Below are 9,898 nucleotides of genomic sequence, written 5' to 3' on the forward strand. Positions count from 1 at the left end.
GCCGGAAATTGATCAGTTTTCAAACAGAACTCAGCCACGGTCACCAAAATTTAACTTCTAGTCGGTCCGAAATAACCACGCTCGTATAGCAGGGTTATTCGATAACTCATCTATCACTTTTAACCACGAGTTAAATTCAACTCACCCATTGCGACACAGCCTTGGAAGTAAAGTTAGGGCCATCCATAAATTACGTATATTTTTGACCAATTAACCCCCCTTCCCCCTCGGAGCGTGTTTTGCACTAAGCCTAATACATGGCCGGTCCCAACTTCTGAAACCCCTCTCCTTCCTCAACTACTACGTTATTTATAAAAGCTCCCTAATCATTGGGCAACACTGAAAGACAGCAGCACACACCACACAAAATGGGTTGGACATTTATGCGAAATTTCAGTATTGATAGTCAATATTTCGCGATCAGAACATTTTAGCACAGACAAACAGACATAACTCTCGCAAGTTGTTCATCGAACAAGCATTTAACGGTCCATTTAAAAGTATCTCAGTTGGTAGTACTGCCACCTGTGGCACGCATAGTTAATTCCCTTGCGTTTGACGGTTACACACAACCACCATCTGTTCAGCGTACTACCCACCACAGTGTACTCAACAGATGGCGGTAATGTTTTAGCTACGATGTTTTACCATGAGAAACATACAGTGTGTTATGTCTGTTTGTCTGTGATTTTAGCTTGAAATCCCTCCATTTAATTCTCGGTAGGGTTAGCTACCCCATTTCCTGCCTATTTAGCACAACCCGCGCTTAGTCTTTCTTATTCTAGCGCAGTTAAGCACCAAACGGAATGTTATTATTACTGATGGCTTTCAAATTTATCTACCTTTCCGTACGATTTGATAAAGAGAAACCAATCGTTGAGATATTGTCAAATGTCTAACTCGGCCTAACGCATTGAAACGTCATTGAAACGCTAACGAATTCACTTCGGCCTATCGGATGAAGATAAAAATTGATTCGAACGGAAAGCTTCTATTGTTTTTGGGAATAATGGGTGCAAACCTTTATAGGGTAAATGTTGGCTTCGGCACCCATTGACTGTTTTCGGCAACCAAAATTTAAACGTTAATTTCACTATGTTTTCCCATCAACGCACTTCCCTGAATGTGTCCAAACGATTGTTTAGCCTTTCAGCTTCAATCTGATTATATTTGAACGATCGAGCAATCCAGTAATGCTACATTTTTCTTCAAATAAAGCATACGCACTACAAAATGAGGTTGATTTCGAGTTGCCGATAATAGAACAGCTGGTTAACACGCAGTTCTAATGGGAAGGTTGCCGAAGAAAAAGAGACTGCCGACAATAGTCACACTCACCTGAGAAGTTTGGAGCGTTGTAAAAACGCTTTCAAAACGTTTTGAAAAATTCTGTCGATTGGAATGGATAGAGAAGCAAGCAGCAGATGAATGTAAACAAACAGACACATCATATATGTGCGTGACGCTGAGAAAAAGCTAGTAGAAGTGCAGACGCTGCTTAGATTGACGAGAATACGTAAATTCCCCTATCACGCGTTCTCATTGACTTCGTTCGGTAGCTTATTAACTAAAGTATCGTACCAATCGCATAATTGACTTGTGAATTCTGAAATCAAGGATATATTTGAAGTTTTCTGCTCGATAGGCCCAAAATGGGCGATTAGGCCGAAGTAGTTCTCTACCCTACATCTTTAATCTATTGATTGAATTAATCATTTTGTCAAGCTTCTGCATTCATGTTCCATCAGATGTCACAGCTGTTGTTTGCGGTGACATCTATCGGAAACTAGACACAATCTGTTTTCCCATAATTGTTCACAGAGGACACTGCAGTGCAAAACATGTCTGGTACCTCTATATATGCATTTAGATTATTATTCGAAGTCCCTCCTTTTTTACACATTCTGCACACAAAATAGCTGACCCCTCACATAATTTCCCGCCGAATTGTATGTATGGGGCGGGGCATAAAGTATCTTTTGCGCAGAATATGTAAAAAAGGAGGGACTTCAAATGTTAAAGCAAATGCATATATAGAGGTACCAGACATGTTTTATAGTGTCAGGTACTCTATTGTGTAATCTGTGAAAGGGAAATGACAAATTGAGTGTCATCAAAATACATGGCACGTTGAGAGATTTAGGTCGTGAGAGCAAATTTTCTCTCTCAAATTTGAATTTGTTGGCTCTCTGGGGACTGATATAGTAACGGAGGTAAAACTGTATGGGGAAAAATCGTTTTTTTTTAGTGTTAGCTTGTTTAACAATAATTTCCGGAAAAAAGTGAACGACAAAGTCCCTGACTAATTTCTTTAGATTGTCGTTCACTTTTTTTGAACTGAATATGCACCGAAAGCGAATTATTCCCACTTCCCTCAATTTCTATATGGGGATTTTTATCACTTCCTCCCAGCGGAACAGCACCATCACTGTGGAAAGTGGTCGGACGAAATGATTAATTCAATTTGAACATTGCATTAGATCCTTAGTAACACTGACAAGATTCTCTTCGTCGACTTTCAATCCACTCGGTCCAGGTATTTTCAGCACACATATTGATAAAAGAAGTTTTTATCTAGCATCTAGTACAACAAACACAACAAGAAACGATTCTGTGCTCAAGTTATTGAGGCTGTGTTCCACTTGGTGAATTTTTACTTAAATTTGACAGATGGTAAATTTTCAAATAAACCTGCTATTCCAGCAGACTTATTTCTGACAGACAAGGAATCGATTTGACAGACGCTTTCTCGAAAATCGGCCGATCTATAACAGAGGGATTTTCGAACATCTTAATTTATTTTCGAAGTGTCAAATCTATAAGTGAAAATTTTCCAAATGGAACACAACCTTAGTATTTTTTTTTTAATTTGTTCAATCGGTAGATAAAAGCTGTACCGAGAGCTTATTGGAGGGATTCATGGCTAATTGATATCATCTCGATCATCTATGAAATGTTGCATAACATTGATGTAAAATTGTGCACTCCGTTTTTGTATGTGCATTTATTTTTAGCGTTTTGAAGTTGAACCGCTGAGGATCAATCTCATTACCATAGAAAATTTTAAGAGTACAGATATCAGCTCTCACACTTATAACAAAGAAACCGGAACTTCACTGTGTACTGGACAAGGAGTTTCAATTTCATGAGTGATGTCACAATCGCCCAAGATTTATGTCCTAGAAATCTTGAAGTGATAGGGAATATCAGCCATCATGACGGTCATTGTTGGACGCTTCAATGAATCACCTGAAGAAAGTCTTACTCATATCTGATTGTAATTTAGGAACCAAATGAAAAAGAATATGTATTCGCATTTTTATGAGGTCCTGAATTTAAGCAAGTTTTACTATGTAGGGAATCCAAAATATGTACATAGGACCGAATTCATAGGGTTACTTCTACTGTATTTTAAATCGATATCTAGAAAAAATGCACGAGAATTTCACTACACAGCTTAACGTAGTCTACCGTCAACCCTGCGGTCGTGTCTTGTACACAACCCCACCAATTTGTTTTGGATCAAATGAAATTAATTGGCTGAACGTATTGGGAACTCAATGATTTTTGTATGAGAAGTGTAACTCTACATGAGTGGAAATTCTTTGGCGGTGAACACATTTATGAATTTACTTGTGTAAAACGAAAGTTCATGCAATTTGAATAAATGAGGTGACACTACACCCAACCGGGGGATGTGCGATTCGCTTTCAATTAATTCTGTTGGTTTCATTATCGGAGGATGTTAGTGGAGACCGCATGAACGGAGGATGAGATTTGCCGAGCTGCGGTCCAATGAGAAAGAAAAATGTGGAGTGTATAGTGAAGTGAATGAAACGAATCATGTCGAAAGAAAAGGTTGCTGACTGGGACTCGAACCACGAACGTTGCCGACTTTCAGACCTATGCTTTCTCCACAGCTCTCTCCATGCTTTGGGAAATGGAGAGGCTATAAGCGAACAAGAAGCGCTCATAGTACGATAATTTGATTTCGCATGCTTTTACTGCTAAACGAAAATTGGAGAGCATCGATGCAAGTGTGTGCGTCGTTCTATAATTTTATTAATAAAAAGCTTGGTGGTATAGCGAAATTTTACATAGAACACAAAAAAAACATTACATCGTCTACGAGGTAGACTTATATCATTCGCTGCGGAATTAGCTGTGGAGGCTGATAGGAAATGCAACTAACATTGAATGAAATAGATTTTTGGTTTGCCTGAATGTATTCTGTGCACATAAATATCTAACTAAATAAATGATTAAATAAATCGAAAGTGTACTGTTACAATACAGAAGGAGGAAAGGTCAATTTTGAGGTATATCAATTTTTTTTTTTTTTTTTTTTTGTTTTTTTTTCCCAAATGTTTTTACCGTTTGTTTTGTCTGAAAATCAATTGAAATTTGTATGAAACTTTGTCTCAGACGTCATTTCACATGGATATGATTTTTTTGATTTATTATTTGATAAAAATATTGAATACGCCATTTTGAAGCTTTTCTTTTTGTGAGATTCAAAATGGTCGAATTTTTCCTCATATATGTGAATGATTGACCATAACAAACAATTATGTAAAGTTTCGTTCAAACAGGAGAAGCTCGCGTCTTAAATTCAATATGTATCTGCTATTTGGCCTGCAAATGCTCTTAGGTAAACACAATCCGTGGAAAGTTCAGATATTTGCATGATGGCATGCAAATCAAATATTTATAAACTCCAGGCGCTGATGGAAAATAAAGGGTGAACACGAAATTATTGCGACACCGAAAATGTCATGCCAATTTTCTTATAATGTTTAGAATCAAACCAAAATTTTAGGGTAGTTTTATACATATATTTACTTCAAAAATTAAAAGAAAAGTTAATCGATGGAGCCTTGAGTGTAAAATTGAACGCATTTTCGCTTGATGCCATCCATCAAAGTCTTTACAGTGTCATCCGGTACCAGTTTTTCAGTTTTTTTTTCAATTTCCTTACCATGTCCTTCTCGTCTTTGACTGTCTTCTTGCTCTTCCGAAGTTCCCGCTTTATTATTGCCCAGTACTGCTCCACCGGGCGCAGCTCCGGACAGTTTGGCGGATTCATGTCCTTTGGAACAAAATGGACAGAATTGGCCACTCCAGGACACTTTTAGAATAGTGGCATGATGCCAAATCTGGCCAAAATAGCGGAGCTTCGTCGTGCTGCTGCAAGAACGGCAAAAGGCGCTTCTCGAGGCACTCAGATTTGTAGATCTCGCCATTTACTGTGCCCTTTGTCACGAAAGGCTCACTCCTCAGTCCGCAAGAGCAGATGGCCTGCCAAATGAGATATTTGGAGGCGAACTTCGACATTTTCTTCTTCTTAAATTTGTCGTCCACATCGAACTTGCTCTTGCCGGTGAAAAATTCCAACCCCGGAATTTGCTTAAAATCGGCTTTTATATACGTTTCGTCGTCCATCACACAGCAGCCATATTTTGTCAGCATCTTCTCGAAGAGCTTCCGTGCCCGAGTTTTAGCCGTCGATTGTTGCCGCTCATCGCGGTTTGGGAAGTTCTGTACCTTGTATGTATGTAGTCCAGCTCTCTTCTTTGCATTCTGGACGTAGCTCTGCGACATGCCGATCTTTTTAGCCAAATCACGGCTTGAGACGTTGGGATTTGCTTTAATCATCCGCTTCACCTTTCCCTCCGTCTTTTTGTTCTCCGGTCCCGGTTTTCTTCCAGCTCCTTTGCCGTGGTCCAACGTCAACCGCTCCTGGAACCGCTTTAACACTCTGGAGACGGTTGAATGGTGAATGTTCAACATTTTTCCCAACTGCCGGTGCGACAGGTCAGGAAATTCCAGGTGTTTGGAAAGAATTTGTTCTCTCAACTCGCGTTGGTTCACCTCCATTTTCGTTGAATCGAAAAACACGACTTCGAGTTTGACAGCATGTACACAATACACATCAATGAGAAAGTGTGCAAAATTTGGTTGATTTTTACCCAATGGTAAAAAAGTTATGCCCTGTTGAATGTGTCGCAATAATTTCGTGTTCGCCCTTTACAGTGAAACGAATCGTCCAAATAATTGATGCAGAGCTCAACGAGTATATGGATAGCAACGATCTAGTTTCTACAGAGCTGGTTCTTCTATGTAGCTGGGGTATGGACGGATCAACTGGATATTCGCAATATCATCAAGTGCTACCAGAAGGATGTCAGGACGATTCAGATGTATTTTCGTCCACTTTAACACCAATTCAGTTGTCCATGTACAATGATCGAAAGGAAATTATGTGGTTTAATCCCATGCCTCAAAGTATTCGATTTTATAGGCCATTCATCCTTGAATTCATTAAAGAGAGTAAAGAAGTTATTCTGGCTACAAAACAGGATGTAGAAAAAGAAATGAGTGAACTAACGCCAGTGAAAATTGAACTCTCAAACGACAAGTTTATACTTGTTGATTTTGATTTTGTCCTCAGTATGATTGCCGGAAAAGTCTTAACTTATATTACTGGAAATTCATCGATGCAGAATTGTCCAATATGTGGGGCAACACCAAATGTAATGAATGATGCAGATAAATTCGAGGAAGGATTTATATCAAACAAAGAAGCCTTGCATTACGGCATATCTCCACTTCATGCTTGGATAAGATTTTTCGAATGCCTTTTGCTTATTGCATACAGAATGGATATCAAAAAATGGAAGGTAACGAAACCGTTCAAAGAACTATATGAACAAAGAAAAAAAACATGTGACGACACAGCTTTACGAAAAATTTGGAGTAAGAGTAGATCAACCACGATCGGGTGGAGCTGGTACCAGTACTACAGGAAACGTTTGTCGAAGAGCATTTGGAAATCCCATGCTTTTAAGCTCCGTGCTGAACATTGATGAAGAGTTAATTTTCAGATTCCGGAATATATTAATTGCTATTAACTGCCAAGAGCCAATAAACCCGGAAAAATTTGATGCATATTGCAAGGAAACATATAGGATCTATCTTTAATTGTATGACTGGTACAAAATTCCTGCAACCGTGCATAAAGCTCTCGCTCATGCCGGAGAAATAATCATACATTCACCAGCACCACTTGGTTCATTAGCGGAAGAGGCAGCAGAAAGTCAACATAAACAATTGAAAAAATATCGGGCCCATCATGCAAAAAAACGATCAAAAGTAGAAAATTTACATGATGTCTTTATTCGTGCCATTAATGAATCAGACCCACCGATCAGTTCTATTTGGATGGCAAAAAGACGACAGAAAAAAAGCAAAAAAGTATCCCTGGATTATCCCGACATCGTGAAAAGTTTCATGATATTTGAAAATTCTGTAAGTGATTCAGTAGTCGATACTAATAACTTCAATGTCTTGGAGGAACTTATGAAAGCAGTCGATGAAATTGAAGAAGAATTTGTTCATGATGATATTGTAACAGACGAATAAAAAGAAATTCATTGAAACATATTTGATTTTGATTATTGTATCATGGCTTTTTGTATTTTTTTTTATAAAGATTTGTTGAAAAAAATAAACATATTTTCAAAAAAAAGGTTTATTTTTTTATTTTTTACGGTGTTCCCCCCAATAAAACCATGGTAGGTTGTCTTTGTTCAATAGATTTTATTCTCTGAAAACAAGCTTGAAACTGTAACCGTTATAAAATCGTAAAAATTAAATTTTAATTAATCAAAAGTTAGGTCCTTTTCAAAAGTTGGTCGTGAAAATGTTGAAAAGTGATAACGCACACCTTATATTGATGAAACAAAGCAAGAATAATAGCAGAAATTGTGAAAAAATGATAGAAATATTTTTGACCGCCTGGTTGTATGTAAATGTCCCATAGATATGGTTGGTATGTACACAGCAAAAAAAAATAATAATTCTGATATCACATCAAAGTGGATGCACTTCAATTGTGTCAACAATATGGTGTATTATTACTTGCCAAAAAAAACAAAAATATCATTAATACAGGGCATGGGCTGAAATAACGCTGCTTTTACTGCATTTGTTTATTTGTGCGACCATAAAAATTACATGTGATTTTAGACATGATTAAAGTGCATCCTCTTCGATGTAATATTAAATTTTATGTTTTGCTGTGTAATAATCAAGGTTGCAAATAGTCATTTCAGCTAAAATAATGTTTTTCGGAATAATAAAACCAAACGATGGTATGATGACATGTTTTACTTGTAACTTACAAGAAGAGGTTACAAGGTATGCTTTTGAAACATAAAACCTGTAAATTTGCTGATCGCTGAGTGAGTGAGTGAGTGAGTGCGGTAAAAATCGCTGATTGTGACTCTCATGAAGTGAAATAAACAGGTTAAATATGTCAAACACATTCTTTGCAACCTCTTCTTGTACCGTTCCAATTCAAAATATGATCATAGCATCTAATAATTTCATAATAAAAAAAAACATTGTTTTAGCTGAAATGAGTAATTACAACCTTGGTAATAATGATAATGATAATAATTGTGATTAATATAAACGCAACTATTCCCGACAGTTGGGAACATTTTGAAAAAAAAACTATTGGCAACCCTGCATGGGAAGAGTTTCATTTGGCTTGGTTAAAGGTACAGATTCTCCGTTAAGTGATTTAAGTGATAGTCGTACAAAAGAACGTTGACACTACGGGGCTGTTCATAAACTAAGTGGACAGCTTTTGGGAGCTTTTCCGGCGTAGACAATCGTCCATATAATTATTTTATGTCTACGGTCCCTAACGAGAGCCGCCAAATCTACATTTGTGATTATGATCCACGATTGGACCACCCAAGATATGTTTAAATGATAACATATGAAGTGCAGTTATTCCAACCCAAATTTGTAATTGTGTGTTATCTTAAGACAATTGGCTAAAAGAAAGATTGGCTAAATAATTATTGACCCATATCCCGAAAATTCCACTGAGATTCATGCGAAGATTGTCTGATGTTCTGAAAATTCAAAGCAATGACGACTCTGTTTGGCAATCAAGGGCCAACTCTGCCTTCACCTTATGGATCTGTTGATTCCCATTTACAGTATGGTATTGCAAAGCTCACCCTCAGCATCACATGCACTGATTAATTGTCTTGTATTTCGAAAAAAAATAATACGATTCCAGTCGACTTAGCAGAAGCCCAAAGAACAACGTAACAAACAAACAAAAACCCGAACACGAGGCGTAAATAAGACCCGCATTTGCAACCGCACCAGGGGAGAGAATCTCTAGCAAAAACACAAGCCTCATAACCCACAACAAATAAATTAGAGGAAATGGAGAACGGTAACGCAGAGTCGGAGGTAGCAGAAAATCATTCCGAATGGAAGGAAAAAATTAGCCGGAAAAAGAACCAGAAATTGAAGTTAAAATAAAAAAAAATCTCAGCTCTCCAGAACCAAACAGAGCAGATTAAAAACCCGTTTTCTTTGGATTCTTCTTCGCCCGTTCGTATATCTGCTACACCTCGGTCGCCACTGCACACAAGGCTCGCTTCGTCGGAGGCTTCCAGTCAGTGTACTGCCCGACAAAGAGATATGGAGATGGGAAGATTGGTGCGGAATGGAGGCAACAAGGGGCAAGAGTCTAATAAAATAACTACGATTTCCGGTCAATTTATTTCAATACGGCAGCAGCAGCAGCAACCGTAGAAGTATGTAGGCACCAAGTGAGTCAGTAGAAGCAGTTGTGATTTTCTACAGCCTGTTCGTCTTGCTGTTCTTCGTTCTGACCGGAGATTCATTAACTCGGTCGAGTTTGGCTGCCGCGGCTGTAATTGGTTTGAAGCCGTTGATGGAGCCAAAGATTTTTATCGTGCGTAAATGTGGCCAATTTTGAGATAGGTTCTGAATTTAAGATAATTCGGGTGAAATTATGAAATATTGTTTTTTAGGATGTTGCACTCTGGAAAAATTATTTTTTATC

This window comes from Ochlerotatus camptorhynchus, unplaced genomic scaffold, assembly GCF_037179485.1.
Source record: "Ochlerotatus camptorhynchus isolate MF236.1 unplaced genomic scaffold, CSIRO-AGI_Acam_v1.1 ptg000320l, whole genome shotgun sequence".
Taxonomy (NCBI): domain Eukaryota; kingdom Metazoa; phylum Arthropoda; class Insecta; order Diptera; family Culicidae; genus Ochlerotatus; species Ochlerotatus camptorhynchus.